The sequence below is a fragment of the Schistocerca nitens genome, chromosome 1, assembly GCF_023898315.1.
Source record: "Schistocerca nitens isolate TAMUIC-IGC-003100 chromosome 1, iqSchNite1.1, whole genome shotgun sequence".
Classification (NCBI taxonomy): Eukaryota; Metazoa; Arthropoda; class Insecta; order Orthoptera; family Acrididae; genus Schistocerca; species Schistocerca nitens.
In genome coordinates, this window is record NC_064614.1 from 542,104,454 (window position 1) to 542,121,357 (window position 16,904).

At 42.1% G+C, this 16,904-nt stretch overlaps 1 protein-coding gene and 1 non-coding gene across 4 annotated transcripts in view; one reads left to right on the forward strand and one right to left on the reverse strand.

Moving 5' to 3' along the window:
- Positions 1 to 13,025, reverse strand: part of LOC126254070 (germinal-center associated nuclear protein) — a 301,140-nt gene extending 288,115 nt beyond the window's left edge. For all 3 annotated transcript variants that reach the window (XM_049955281.1, XM_049955282.1, XM_049955280.1), the window contains exon 1: positions 12,878 to 13,025. The gene's annotated coding sequence lies outside the window, so the exon portion shown is untranslated. The remainder of the gene's footprint in view (positions 1 to 12,877) is intronic.
- Positions 13,026 to 16,600: 3,575 nt separating this feature from the next.
- Trnaa-cgc (transfer RNA alanine (anticodon CGC)) lies at positions 16,601 to 16,673 on the forward strand. Its single transcript has one exon. It is a non-coding gene; the product is annotated as a tRNA-Ala (tRNA).
- The last annotated feature ends 231 nt before the right edge of the window (positions 16,674 to 16,904 follow it).

Consider the following 16,904-nt stretch of genomic DNA (forward strand, 5'->3'; position numbering starts at 1 on the left):
TCACATCATTCATTTCTTTATTAACATCTACACATATTTTCTATAATAAACCAGCAAAAACCTTTTACATAATGTATGCACACGCAGTAATATTTGTTGTTGTTGTTGTTGTGGTCTTCAGTCTGGAGATTGGTTTGATGCAGCTCTTCATGCTAATCTATCCTGTGCAAGACTCTTTATCTGCTAATAACTACTGCAAACTACATCCTTTCCACCTACTTACCCTATTCATCTCTTGGTCTCCCTCTACAATTTTTACCCCCACACTTCCCTCCAGTACTAAATTGATGATACCTTGATGTCTCAGAATGTCAACATGGATTTAGAAAACATCATTCTTCTAAAACACAACTGGCTTATCGTGAAATTGCATGCTTATGGAATATAGTCTCAGTTATGTGACTGGATTTGTGATTTCCTGTCACAGAGGTCACAGTTCGTAGTAACTGACAGAAAGTCGTTCAGTAAAACAGAAGTTATTTCTGGCATTCCCCAAGGTAGTGTTATAGGCCTTCTGCTGTTTCTTATCTGTATAAATGATTTAGGAGACAATCTGAGCAGCCATCTTAAATTGTTTGCAGCCAATGCTGTCATTTATCGTCTAGTAAAGTCATTAGAAGATCAAAACAAACAGCAAAATGATATAGAAAAGATATCTGTACGGTGTGAAAAAAATTGGCAACTGACACTAAATAATGGAAAGTGTGAGGTGATCCACCTGAGTACTAAAAGGAATCCGCAACTCCGGTTACACGATAAATCAGTCAAATCGAAAGGCCATAAATTCAACTAAATACCTGGAAATTACAATTACAAACAACTTGAATTGGAAAGAACACACAGAAAAAGTTGTGGGGAAGGCAACCAAAGACTGGCAGAATACTTAGAAGATGTAACAGATCTATCAAAGAGACTGCCTGCACTACACCTGTCCATCCTCTTTTGGAGTACTGCTATGTTATCTGGGATCCTTATCAGATATGATTAACAGGGTACATCGAGAAAGTTCAAAGAGCTACAGCACATTTTGTATTATCCCAAAATAGGAGATTGAGTGTCATGAATGTGATACAAGCTTTGGGGCGGACACCACTAACACAAAGGTGTTTTTCATTGTGGAGGAATCTTCTCACAAAATTTCAATCACCAACTTTCTCCTCCGAATGTGAAAACATTTCGTTGACATCGACATACATAAGGAGAAACCACCGTCATACTAAAGTAAGGGAAATTGGAGCTCACACAGAAAGATATAGGTGTTAATTTTTTCCACACGCTATTCAAGATGAGAATAATAGAGAATTGTTGTGAAGGTGGTTCAATGAACCCTCTGGCCAGCACTAACTATGATTTGCAGAGTATCGATGCAGATGACTGTGCCCTATCAACCAATCCCTTCTACTTGTTAAATTTTGCCACAAAGTTCTTTTCTTCCCAGTTCTATTCAGTGGCTCCTCATTCGTTACGTGATCTATCTATCTTATCTTCAGCATCCTTCTGCAGCACCACATCTCAGCACCTTCTATTCCCATCTTATCTGAACAGTTTATCGTCCACATTTCACTTCCATAGAGATAAATACATTCAGAAAAGACTCCCTAACACTAAAATCTACATTTGATGTTAGCAAATTACTCTTCTTTGGAAACTCTTTACTTGCCATTAGTAGTCTACATTTTATATCCTCTGTACTTCAGCCATCATTAGTTATTTTACTTCACAAGTACCAAAACTCATCAACTACTTTGTGTCACTTGTTTCCTATTCTAATTCTGTCAGCATGTCTTGATTTAATTCGATTACATTCCACTATTCTTGTTTTAAATTTGTTAATGTTCATCTTACATCACCTTTTCAAGACACTGTCCATCCTACTCAACTACTCTTCCAAGTCCTTTGCTGTCTCTGACAGAATTACAGAGTCATCAGCAAACCTCAAGTTATTATTTCTACCCCCAGAGCTTTAATTCCTCCTCTCAACTCTCCTTTGGTCTCCCTTACTGCTTGCTCAGTGTGCAGACTAAGTAACATCAGGAGCAGGCTACAGCCCTGTCTCACTCCCTTCTCAACCAATACTTCACTTTCATGCCCTTTGACTTGGGAATAAGTGTGTGAGGAATCGGAAAGGAAAGTGGGTGTGCCAGTGTTAAGGCAGAAGAGGTTAAGTTGGTTAAGAAGGTCAGCCATGAGGGCACCTTTCTTGACAGATCCTGGGAGAACCCCAAAGGGGATGATACGCATTAAAGTTACCAAGTAGCGAGAATGGGGGAGGTAGCTGCCCAATAAGTTGAAGGAAGTCTGTCCTGTTGACATCGAATGACAGAGGGATATAAACGGTACAAAGGAAAAAGTCAGGTGGGGAAGGACAAGGCTTGAAGATGGGTAGTCAGGGAAATGGGTTGACTATGAATGTCATCCCGTCTGAGCAACATGACACCCCCACGAGATGAAATGCCCTCCTCAGGGGGAAAGTCAAGACGAACCGGTATAAATGTGAAAGCTCAAAGCGCTCATGAGGGCACAATTTCGTTTCTTCAAGGCAGAGTACATGGGGACGCTGCAATGATAGAAGCAGCCATAAATCCTCTTTGTGGAACACTGTCGAAGAGGATCTTCGAGTTGGCGAAGGAGAAGACTGTTTGCCTTTGGTGGACTTCTTCGAGCCTTTTAGGTTAGAGGATGGCTCAGGTGGTGTTTGGCTGGAAGGACGGAGTAAGTCTTCATGGGAGTACTCCTTCTGTCCTTTCTGGTCTACCGGTTATGTAGCTGGTGGCTTTGCCCTTGAGGTGAGAGTTTGATGGCTTGGCTTGTTACACAGCTGGATGGAGGGGGCGGGGGGCCGAGGGCAGCACAACCTCAGAGCTGAATCGGAGGTCGCATAACTACATGGCCATGTCCTTCATGGAGCAAAAGGTAACAAGAACAGAACTTTCTTTAAGTGCCAGATGGGAGAACTCATGGCTTGTGACTAGCCAATAACTTGCGAGCGACTGGGTAAGGCACTTTTTCCTTTACCCGGATCTCTTGGACAGCCCACTCATCAAGATATATACGGGACAATCCCAAGAAGATGCGGCATCGTCACTATTGCAGTTGATACAGCAGGAAGAAGGAGGCAGACAATCACCCTTGTGTGCATCCCTACCACACGTTACACATTTGGCTGGGTGTCGGCAAGACGTTCTAGTGTGGTTGAAACGATGACACTGATAGCAGGGCAGTGGGTTCGGAATGTACAACCAGACTGTGATAATTCCATAGCCTGCTTTTATTTTGGACGGAAGCACCATTCTATCAAAGGTGAGAGAAAGAGTGCGGGTGGGCACTCAGGAGGAATCTAACTTTTTCATTACATGATGGATGACAATGACACACTTATCAGAGAGGAAAGATTGGATTTCGGCCTCGGTTAGACCATCGAGCAGCCTAGTGTAAATGACACCAGGGGAATAATTCAAAGTTCTATGGGCCTCGACATGAACAGAGTAACAGTGGAGAAGAGAGGCGGCAAGCAGTTGTGCTTGAGAATCAGAAGTAGTCTCCAAAAGCAAAGTGCCATTCCGTAAATGAGAGCAGGACTTCACAGGGCCAGCAACTGCATCAACACCTTTCTGAATAATAAATGGATTTACCATGGCAAAGGACTGACAAGAGGATGGACATGCAGCACACAAGGGAAAAAATTGCTGCAAAGGCTGGGGCCTCATGGTATCCAAGCAGGAGGCCGCTAAAGAGTGGTGAGCCTCCTGGGGGGACTCTCACAAGTGGGAGGCATATCTCCTAGAATTCATCAGCTATCATTATCTGGACTGGATGGATGGTAACCTAATCCAAAAAGCCCTTGTGTGCATGCCACACACAGTCGGCTACCTGAGTAACGCCTCTGATGTGTAATGCACACCTGACCCAATTACGGGGACCCTACAGTTCTCAACTCTGGCGCAATTTCAGAAAGTCGCAGCCTAGCTTGTCACAGAACCTTCTAAGTATCTGGTTCAGTCCTTTCACTCAACTCAGATGCATGAGGCCATGATCAATTCAGGGGACAAGTTGCAAATTGTGACCTTCGTTAAAACTCCACACGCAAGGTTGGACTTCTCAACTTTCTCTGCCAGTCAATTGTATGATGCAAGTAGGGCCTCAGAGCCCAGATGACAGGCATCATTTAATCCAATGTGTACCACAATCTGCAGTTGGTTGCACACTTTTCCCTTAATGTGTGTTAGAGCAGCCTCTTCGACATGTTTAAATGAGGCCCCAGGCATACAAAGTTTGTTCAACAAATTCTGGAACGTTCGTAATTTTGCACCAATGGTGTGTTGAATCAAAATGCGGTTGGCATCCCTGCACAAGGTTGTTTTTGATATGTAACTGCTGGAAGTTTCATTGTTGTATATCTGTTAGTTATTGTTCTGTGCTGTACTGAGTACAACATGTCAGACAGTTTGCAAATTTAGAGGTGGAGAGAGTTAGAGGAGCAAGGCATCTGCATTAAATTTTGCATGAAACTCTAGAAAACTTTTACAGAGGCACATCCAATTGATGCAGGAACCCTACGGTGATGAATAGTTAAGTTGTAACCAGTGTTACGACTGGTTCTCACAGTTTAAAAATGGCCACACAGAAATTAAAGATGACCCTCATTCAGGACACCCTTCGACATCTGCCGACAACACTCATGTCAGGAAATCAAAGAAACTGTGCGTGCCAATCTAAGACAGATTGTGAGATAGCAGAAGAATGTAACATTTCAGTTGGATCATGTCAAGTAATTATGCCACAGCATCTCGGAATGCATCATATTGCCACCAAGTTCATCCCACGGCTCATGAGTCAAGATTAAAATGACCTTCGCCTCACAATCTGTGAATATCTTTTGGATCACACAAATGAGAATGAGATGTTCCTTAAGAGAATCGTAACTGGTGATGAGATATGGGTCTATGTTTATGATGTTGAGACCACGGTTCAGTCTTCACAACAGGAACGGTTCTCCAAGACCGAATAAAGCTCGTAAGGCAGGTCAAATGTCAAATTCATGCCAATAGTTTTCTCTGACTTTAAAGGATTAGTTCATCACATGAATTCGTGCCACAGGAACAAACTGTTAATCAATGGTACTATCGGGACATTTTGTGATGTCTGTGAGAAAATGTGAGAAGGAAATGGCCTGAAAAGTGGTGACACAATTCAAGGCTCTTGCATCACGATAATGCACCTGCACTTTGATAGTGTATGACTATTGCACAAAAAACAAAATCACTGTGCTGCCTCATACTGTGTACTCTCTAGACGTGTCCCCTGTAGACTTTTTTAAATTTCCAAAGATGAAAACCCCTTTGAAAGGACTTGAAATGACAGATAAGATAAAAGAAAATTCTCAGACGGCGCTTTGCGCAACCCATCAAGGGAAATACCAAGACTGATTCTGACAATGAAAATATCACTTGGATTAGTGTATAAATTGTGGAGAATAGTATTTCGAAGGAGACCATGCACAAGAGTGCACCTGGTGTCCTTTCCTGTCCCTTGCTGCCATTTCCCTACAGGGTACCATCATTCACTGTACGTTTGAACTGCCAACGATTAATAGATCCCTGCCATTTTGTGTTTTGCCTCCCCTTGCCACTGAACAATACAGGTTCTCCGAAAACAGGTGAAGTGAGCCCCACTGGTTCAGTTTCAGTTTCTGTGAAAGACAGCACCTTGAACTTGTTGGTCAGGGGAATCATTGTAACTGCCTGAGACCTCCCTGTTCCCCATCCACCCTGCACAAGACGTCTAGCTCTAACACTGAAATGCCACTCGCAGTCAGGTGGATGAGTAATGATAGATCCTGTACTTTCTGCAAAGGAACCAGGATCTACAGGAGAGAATAGTACTTGAGGTACCTTTGGCACCAGTACCACAGGTAGTCCTAAATGACTCTTGGGAGCTCTTCCTGCACACCAATTTGCAGCAGCTGCTAATCATCTGACAGCAGTCAGGAGAGATTTCCTGCTGCTTACAAACGTCACCTAACTCGTTCCAAGTTTGAAAACAGCATTCACAGTGGGGTTGCATTGTGGCTGGTGCATTTTACAGGGCAGTGAACAAATGCAGGTAACTTCAAACTAAGTCTGCTGATTACCTTTCAATCCGTTGAAAACAAAATTACTAATTCCCTATAAGAATTGAAGCAAATAAACAAAATACGACTTCTATTAACACAAAAGAAAACCTGTCATAAAAATTACTGGTTTCCTTAAACTTTTTGAGGTTAATTTTAGTCACTAACAAACTTCAATACACACTTATGATAAATGTAAGCAATATACACCCCTCTTGGAAGAGAAAATTACATGTAACACTATACATTAGTTACAATATCTGCTACAGTAACTAAATTGCAAATACTAGTTTAATACTATGAACTGGTTTATGCACAGGACAATGCTAACTTCTGGAAATTTTAACAAAATTTATGTTTATCTGCACTAATATCCACTGAAATTTGGGGTGATCTATTCTTAGGCAGTAACCATGAGACACGAATGCCGATTTGCTATGAAATAAGTTACATACTACTCTCGTATTTATAAAAATTACGAAAATTTTCAAAAACATTGTTTTGTTAAGCATCTGAAAATTCTCAAAAATAACCTATTTCTCAACTAACTGTGTAATGAAATTGCAGAATGATTGTTTTAAATGAGAATAGGCCTACTGTCCTCAAAAATTTTAAAAGAGCACAAATAAGTTTAAGCCTACAACTGGCAAAACAGTAAAAGTTTATCATGGTACTCGCCAATGTTCGAAATTTCACAATATATCACAATACAAATGAGTACTGAAGTAACCAATGAAAGATTATGCAGAAGCTACGCAAACAGTAAAATGTGTGTAACTAGAATTTCAAATGGGAAGGCGAATCTGGCACACATGGTTTCACACAACGGAACATTCCAAAGTTGGCATTTACATACACATAAATGTGCAAATTGCACAGATATTTTACTTAGCTGTTTCTGTGCCAATGTCTACACTGGCATGCTGAAAAAGAACACTGTAGTTTGATTTTATCTCAGTCAAAATTGCAAAAATGTGCAGCACCAACAAAGCACATCTTCTACCTGTTGCAGCTAACAGTGCAGCTACCTTGCTACGGATCGTCGCCAAACATTTTCTTCAGCTGAGACTCAGATTTATTCCAGCTACTGAGTTTCTCGTTGTTGTTCTCAAACCATGAATGGGCTGTGTCGTTCATGTAAAAGTACACATTTGCCAAACACTTCCTGTCATCTCACCTGTTGTATTTTGTAACTCAATCACAATATTTCAACCATTTCGTAGGCTCGCCGCCAGTGACTCCAGAAAATGCTGACGAGTGTTTGCTCTGCAGCTGACTTCCTACTCTTTTGAAATCCATTCGGCTCCTGAAAACACAGACTGTGGGAATGATGTACTGCTAGTGTTCAGGTTCCTCTCCATGTAGCGACAGCTTTTACATTCTCTAACTGGAGCCACAATAACAAAGTTGTTTTGAAACTTCCAGCAACTCCACCAAACAATGTTATCTTGTGTGCATTTTCAACTCTATGCGACTTAATGAATAGTCCATTACATTTCAGGCATGCAGTTGCGCAAATAAAATTTCCTCCACTGATATTTTGGCCGCGTATCGTCCGGCCATCCCCCGAGTGAGCCACAAGACTGATGACAGGATGCCAAGCGTGGCCTTATACGCTCCACCACGGCGGTACTGCGCATGCGGGTCACAGATGCTGATCGGCAGCAAAGAAATATGCTTACACATGCGCCGCCCATGGCAAAGGCATACAGACATTCGATTCGCTTGTCGATGTACGATTGGAGCCAGTGACACCAAGACGACTTCAGTTTAATTACCCCAAGAGCCAGATTCTATGCTTTGTCCAAATTAAAACCATTATATCTATTTATTAAATTATTAGCTAATCTAATCTCTATAGCTCCTTGAAGACAGATTCCCTAAAAGAAGAGGTGGATGTTAAAATCTTCACATCACTGTAATACATGGAATTACTTGTATCAATACAATGTTCAGCCACAGCTGACTTGTCTGACTGTAATAAGCGTGTGTATCTTCGATGCTCCACCACACATCTCTCATGAACGGTGCGTGTCGTTTGACCTATGTATGACTTCTCACAATTTCCGCAAGGAATCTGATACACACCTGCTTTATGAAGCTTCATATGTATGAGTGACCCATGGGACCCCTTCCTAGTGAGAGAAGCTGATAAAGACGTACGCTCCTCTGGCTGAGAAGTGGAGTCTGACATCCCCGATGGTGGAGGGGGGAGAGGGGGGGGGGTGTTGCTCCCAAAGTAGGTGGTGCAGGAGCAACAGGGAAGGAAGTGGCCCCCACAATAATGGGAGCAGGTGGAATCTTCTGGTCTGGGAGCCAACTGTACATGGCTGAACAGAAGATGGTAAAACTGTTGTTGCAGCGGCGGCGTAGATTGACATCATACGCAGAGGATGTAGCCTCTCATATTTTCTCTTAGTTTCAGTTTAGGTCAGTCAGTTCAGGATCTTGTATTCCATTATTTTCCTTTCTTCCTGAAGAATCCTGCAGTCTGGTGAACAAGGCGAACGGTGCTCTCTGCAGCTGACACAGATGGGAGGTGGGGCACATGGAGTATTGGGATGTGAAGGATGTCCATAATCCAGACAGGTGACGCTGGAAGTATGGCAAAAAGATATATGGCCGAACTTCCAGCACTTAAAGCACCGCATCAGGGGATGAATATATGGCTTCACATCACAGCAGCAGACCATCAACTTGACCTTCTTGAGTAATGTGTCACCCTCGAAGTCCAAGATGAAGGCACTGGTGGCTACCAGATTAACCCCCAGTGGACACACTGGACGAAATGAACACATCGCCATTCTAAATTGGTGTGCAGCTCATCGTCAGACTACAAAAGAAGGTTCCTGTGAAATATGATACCCTGGACCATATTTAAGCTCTTGTGGGACGTGATAGAAACATAAACATCCCCCAGCTTGTCACAGGCGAGTAGTGCCCGTGACGGCACAGAATGTTGTTTTGATCAAGATTGACCCATATCACGTTTTGGACAATCCCTCCACCTCCACAAACTTGTCCTCAAAATGCACCACAAAAAACTGAGGCTTCATCGTCATGAAAGATTCCCCATCAGCTCTCGAACATACATGGTACCGGGGCGAATAAGATGCACTGCCATCCTTAGCCTGGTGTTCCTCCGTGGTATGTCCAGGGAGGAGAACGATTTGTGGTCATACTTCTTTGCACTGAATTGAGCCCATGACCACTTATAGACTGCTTGTGTTTGACCACCAGCAAGAGATGACGTACTACGCTTCATCACGTGTCATCCGCCCTCATTCCACCCAATCTGACCAGGGGCTGTCCCCATGGATGCCACCCACCCGCAGCAGAGGCCACCTGGCAGGATGGCCATTGCTGGGAGTCCCAATGCCCTAGGGGAACAGGCATCTGTTCCCTGGCGTACGTGGGGAATTAACAGCGCTATCATCAGCAGAGCGATCCCTGTGTCGTCAGGGGGCTACAACCAACAGGGTACATGGCGGCCCCACCACAATGGACTGGCTACCGTGCTGGATATAAGGTGCAAACAAGCTAAGAAGTCCATTATCATCGTCAGCGCAGAAAGCGATACTGCACAGTGGATGCAGGAAATCACACCCAGGAGTTTGACCTTGCCCAACAGCAGGAGGATGAGCGGAACTGCAGATCCACGTCAACAAAGGATGCGAGAGATCTCAGCGCATGATGGACATGATGCACCATGTAAGGCACCCTTCCCCAATTGGCTCGCTCTTCAGGAAAATTTTGAAAAATGGAGGTCAACCCCAACAGGGAACTACCACATTAAGGCCGAAATGTGAGAGACTCCTTTCAGGTGCTTCTTATGACAGACAGGAAATACCTCAAGCCTATCCTAACCCCTGGACCCGCAGGGGGGGGGGGGGGGGAGTAGGATACGAGTCATCAGCAACATACCAGCTACTGAGCAACAGTTCAATGTACTGAGAAGATCATCTATGAGGATCAGTTAGCAAAGGTGACACTGCTCCAATAGAACAATGGCATCTTTAACATGGTGGAGATATGAGATTCAAGAAACAATGCATTATGTTACCAAAAAATAAAAATATTTTAAAAAATAAAAAGAAGACACAAAGGTAATGGCACCTCCATGGAAATAGAGGTATTTTGTATGGGGATGTTCTTGTTATTAATAGCTTTGAGCATGTAAAAAGCTCGAAAATACAATACCATACTGGGAAAACAGCAGTTTTATCACAGACACAAATGTAACTATGGAATGCACAATTAATATAAAAGACTGTTGTGAAAATTAGCTTTGCCAACTCACAACCTCACTATCACCTTGCAAACTAATTTAGGCCTCCAACTATACTACAGATCAATCTGTCACCTACAAGTTCATTTTTAAAAAATAGCTTTCTAGTGTGACATATTCATTACCTTTGTCAAGACCCAAACTATCACCTTCCAACCTAACCTAGAAACCAAACTGCTCTACAGTTCATAAAACATTGCAAACTAAAAAAAAAAAAAAAGGGAAAAACTATACAGATGTAGTGTACAACACAATTCAAAACACTGTTCCCCTCAACTAACTGCAATCTCGACTATACCTATACAAGTCCAGTAAACAACACAATTTACACCATGTCAAGAAAGAACTAAATTGATGTACTGTAAACAAAACACGACCGAGACATCCAACTAAGGTACAAACCAACAAAAGGACCAGAGATCATCTATCTAACATATAAAGTCCAAAAGAAAAGTCAAGAATGGTATAACAACAATATTATGAAAAGAAAAGAGTGCCACAAACCATACAGATGGAACGATGAATTGTACACAGACACAACAAAATTACTTCTCCACATTTAAGCTTTCAGCCAAAAGGCCTTCTTCTGAAATAGAGAATACACTGACATGTCTACTGTCTCCAGATGCTGTGGCCGGGCTGTGGAGTACAACTGCACCCAAAAGCAGCAGCAATCTGGTGTGCATAAGGACATAAGAGGACATAAGGGGGAGGCATAGGGTGGGAAGAAGTAGGAATAGCAGGATGAAGATGGGGGATATGTAGTGATGCTTGGGGGGTTGGGGGGGGGGGGAGAAGTGGGAATCGAAAGAAGCAGGGAAGGGGATACATGGGTGGAGTATAGGTACCAGCAAAGGTTAAGGCCTGGGTGTAACAGGAACACAGGACGTAGCAGGGAGAGTTCCCACCCACACAATCCAGAAAAGCTGGTGTTGGTAGGAATGATCCAATGATGCAGGTTGTGATGCAGTCAAAGCACATCGTATTGGGCAGAATGTTAAGCAACACAGTCTGCAAAACCATGTAAATCAGGCCCAAACCTTATTGCCATACTTCATCTGCATCCATAAAATTCCCCTGTTCTGCAATCCCAATTTCTTGCATCCCATCTCTCACTCCAAAACTCTGGCCCTCCAGAAACTAGAGCAGCATGCACAACAGCACCTACCAAAACTCTCCAACCTGTATACCTCCTACTCCCACCTTGACCTACCACAGTCCACCATCTCTACAACAGCCTCCAAAACTCCTGTGCATACCCTCATATGCCGGCAAATATGTCTTTTATGCCTAGTACATTTACCATGCTGTCAGAAACTTACTTCCATCATAATACACAATCCAGAACCTAAACAGACTCAAAACATAGTCAAAAAGCATTTCCTTCAAACATCTTAGTCCCACAAAAGTATCAGCCTTTCCAAAGACCTTGCCTTTTGCCTCATTCCCAAAGTCAGTCATGCTGGACTTGTTATTGACGTTCTCTCCTTCTCCCGGTCCCGATAGTGGAAACACTTTTTCACCACCATCCCTACCAATGAGACTCAAGCCAAAAATGATACCGAACCCTGCCTGCCTGAGTTCACTCCTCATACAACTGTGATCCCCCCCCCCCCTCCCCAAAAAAATAAATAAATATTCCAGAACTTATTGACTTTCATATTTCTCTACATTTAGCGTCTCGTTACATTTCATGTGAGCTGAAGCCTTTTTATGAAGTAAACAGGCATTCGAACATTATTTTAAAAAAATAAGCCACCATTGTAAATAGCCTCACCACCTCAGAAGTCTACAACAACAACTTACATATCATATGAGAAGGTATTTATGTATGGTATTAACAGTGTGCGTTACGTCAAACTTCTTTATGGCAAACGCAAAGTTACTTCTGGCTCTGTGAATTAACCTGCCTGTGGGATTAATTGCAACATTCAACTTAGGCAACAATTCTTGAACTACTACACATTATTTTTAAGTGTCTCTTGTACGAACTTAAGTTGACAACTGAATGGAGGGAAAAGCCAGAATAGTGTATTCAACAATGTCACAAAATTCGGGTAAGACCGGAAGTTTCTCGACTAACATGATTAGTAATTGTTATAGTAAAAATACGATCCTAGAATAACCCAATACTTATGTCAAAAACTAGCAATCATTTTATTCATAATCAGTTGCTTTCATTCGACAATGATTCTAAAACGGTTTGATGAAACAGCACATCCCATAAAAGTTCTGTATTCCACATGATAGGCGTCTGTAATTTCACACTTTATTTTAAAATCGCAGACACCTCCAAATTTAAAAGGAAAAATTAACAAGGTAACAAACAGCGACAATGGTAGCGTAAATAATAAATGATCAATTATGTCGAAACAACAGCTTTTAATGTGAAAAAGAATACTCATGTTGGCAATAATTTGTAAGTGTTACTTGATAACAATTTGGCAACGACAAGCGTTTGGACACAAAATAATACGCACCACAGTCAAAAGACAAATTCCCAAGTTAATCCATTTTGAGCTAAAAAGAGAAAATTGTCCTCTTTTTCGAATGTCACCTTCTCTTTGCGATTCGTGCCATGCCATACAGTACGACACACGACTCACATAGAGCGGTGACAACAAACATTCAAAACAAAACACTCGTATATTCTTTGCGAAGATATGACATTTTCGATACCGGTATCTCTAGCGCGGTCGACTTACGTCGCGTTACCGTGCATACGCATGCCTCATCCATCGCAATCGCTAGTCATCCGGCCCGTGAAAACAAACTAGTTCTAGCAATTTAGAATTTTGAAGTGAGGTACTGTTAAATGATGCGGATCAGCTGGATCTTATTCAAATGAAATATTCTGAAATATATGAAGTGAATGATGGGCTGAAAATGTACGATTAGGAAAACAGGAAAAAATGTAATAACAAATTTAAGTCACAAGCCAAACCGAGAATTGTGGATATTTATGTGTGGTATGCCGAAGAGGAAGCTACCTCGTTTGATATGAGATTAGAGCTGCGCAATATTTTCGAGCCAAGTCAGTTGTCAATTCGGTAAAAACTTTGCTAATGATGAAATTTGATTCTACAAACTTGAGTAAAAACTTTCAAGAGCTTGTTATGCTCTCCGTGCGTTAAATAAAAGTGCAAGCAAGTCAACAGTTATTCAGGCGTATTATTCATACTTCCATGCACTACTTCGATATGGGCTAATCTTCTGGGGAAATTCAGTCACCAGCATAAAGATCTTTAGGATGCAGAAAGGAGCAATCAGGGCTATCTGCAACCTAAGAAAACTGGAAACATGTAGACCACATTTCATCCAGATGAAAATAATGAGCCTACCGATCCTTTGCATATATAAGTGTATCCTGTTCGCAAATGAGTATCTTTTAAACCAAACTGGACATCTTCAACAAGATAAGCATACACACAGTCACAACAAAAGAAACACAAATAATATCAACATGTCACAGTGTAGAACGGTACTGTACCAAAAAAGTGTATCACAGATAACAGTTCAGCTATATAACAGCCTACCCAGTGATTTAAAATCGCAGCAACATAAAAATTCTTTTTAACCTAATTTTAAGTCATTTCTAGTGGAAAAATGTTTTTACTCTGTAAAAGAACTTTTAAATTACAAAAAATACCCTTGCAAACAATGATTATGTAATAATGGTTAGATTCAAATTGCTATATTTGTCACTTGTAATTTATGATTGCTATCTGTAATTAATTTTATCATGCTCTCTCTCTCTCTCTCTCTCTCTCTCTCTGTGTGTGTGTGTGTGTCTTTCTGCTCCTTTCGCAATTTTGACTTGTCCTATATTCAGTGTACTGTTTAAGTATGTAATGAATCAAATGGATAAATAAATAAATAATAATAAAACAACTTGCTTATTGATCATTTTCTGCAATTTGACAGATAAATTCGAGAGATGCGACCATCTGAACAAAATTAGAAGAAATTTGCGTTATTTTAAGTCTGTTGTATACAATGCCCCCAATAACGATAATCTAGTCACAGCGCTAGAGGCGCTGTCGCGATATATGTTAACTCTAGATTTCGTGAAGAATGTACTTTTGCACGAAGAGAAGAAGAGGAAATGTGTCGTCAAGTAAGTCTTTGATGATTTGCTGTCACAGTTAGGACAGAAATGTAAGCTGGGTAGTAAACTTAAATCAGATAACAGAGCTACTAATCCTTATATTTTCCTTGTCATGACTGGGGGTCGAAAGAGCACAAAATTTCAGAACGAAATGTTAGACTGATTGATTGAGTTTTTCATCTGTAGGACTATATACATTGTATGGATGTCGTCAAATATTTGTAGAATATTTCTTACTAAAATAAATGTGCCTCAAACAGTATTCATACACCTCATTTTTCTAATCATATCATAAATTGCTACAAAGTACAATGTTCATAAACATTAAGTTACTAACTACAGTTACTTTAAATATTCATTTACAGTATAATAGCTATTATAACACTTTTTTAGCCTTTGGCTAAAAGTGTGTGGATCATTTACATAATTTATTTATTGTGGCAGTCTAGTGTTCAGTTTTATACTGTTTTGAGTTTTTGACTTATATCTTCTGTTTGGATGTAAAGAATGTCTGAATTTGATTCCACAGTCGTGCTGAGAGGTGGCATGTCACTGTCTCACTTTAACTACACTGTAAGTCAGATTAATATTCATATTTTAGGTCATGATATCCGTGTTCCCCACCACTACATTTGGTATGTGTGGTTTACGACATTTTTATATGAGGAAATTGTAGACAGAATGTTCGCATTACTACATGTGTAGCCTGTAGAGAACTTGTACAGGGAAAAAGATGGATTGCGAGCTATAAGTGTTGTGTCCAGCGACCTGACCATGTCAGTGATTCAGGGAAGCAGCGCTCTGTGAATTGTACCGGCAGAGGGACGTCGGGCAGGCATTCCTCTCATCCCATTTAGCGTCAGAGCAAGAGGACACCGGCTCGCAAAACGGTTTACTTGAGCCGGGCTTCAGACCGTTACGAAGGTGGCCACTTGGCGGAAAGTGGGTGGAGGAAGGCATGAGACTGCTATAATCTAAGCTTTTGTGCAAACGGTGTGATGGTCATAAAACTACAAGCATTCTCATGTAAGAAGCTGGGAAAATCCAAAGAGAGCAGCTGGTGCACATGTTAAGTGGAGGCAAGACTGTAACTCATCCGACGCCAGGTTCTTTTAGCGAGTGGCGAAAACATATATTTCATGGGCACAACTGTCTGGGAAGCTTAACAGCCTTCTTTAAAGATATTGAAAATGATCAGCCTGGAAAGATTAGGTCTCTCTGAAAATAAGTGGTTTTGAGTCGCTGATTGGCTCCTCTCAGAATATGCAAAGCAGAGGCCTGCTCCCCAGAGTGGGAACCCTGGAGTTGTGCCTGGATTGGCTACCAGGCCAGCAGAACAGTTAAGAAGGGAGATTCAGTGAGTAGGAGATAGTTCGATTCGATTGGGTTGAACAACACGGCGGGCGGTTTTTTCTGCTAATTCGGCACCCATAGCGAGGTTTGGTGGAAAGTGATTGTTATTCTTTGCCTTCTTTGTCTTATGGTCCTCCCTGGTGTAGAACTACAAGTCTTTACCTACTGGGTGAGAGTTGTGCTCTGCAACTTGTGGTGAAATAAGAGCCAGTGGCACTTCCAAGCTGTACCATAAGTGGAATTGCAAATAATCTCGAACATATTCTGTGTCACGAGGGTGAACGTATTCATCCTTTGTCGGCCGTCTGACGTTTGACAGTTCCAGCATGAGCCATTGTGCCTCTGAGACAAATTGGTTGGCCAGACCAGCGAAAGGGTGCACCTCACACTGAAATCTACTGGGATAGAGAGGTTTCCCGCGTTCTAATAATCAGAACGCCAGTCCGCCTAGTTTGCAAGGTTTCATGGACGCATCAGTACATTAAGCTGGGTTCCCATGGGGCGTGAGCACGAATGTGTGCCACGCTTTCGTGCTTGATTTCGTGCCATGACAGGAGTGAAACCATCAGTCGTGGGGCGTGGACAGTTCACATGGAGTGCAGTGTCAATGAAAGCATGATTCAGTTGATCGCGCGAAGCCGGCCATGAACGACCTCCTTATCGAGAATTGTGGTGAGTTCGGTTTTTGCTTCTGTTTTGGCACAGAGAGTGAATCGGTTGGTGGAACCTCAAGAAAAAACCGGGCGAGGTGGCGCAGTGGTTAGCACACTGGACTCGCATTCGGGAGGACGACGGTTCAATCCCGTCTCCGGCCATCCTGATTTAGGTTTTCCGTGATTTCCCTAAATCGTTTCAGGCAAATGCCGGGATGGTTCCTTTGAAAGGGCACGGCCGATTTCCTTCCCACTCCTTCTCTAACCCGAGCTTGCGCTCCGTCTCTAATGACCTCGTTGTCGACGGGACGTTAAACACTAACCACCACCACCACCTCAAGAAAAACGGAAGAAAAGACGATGGTGGGTCAGGCACTGGATACATCGAGAGCA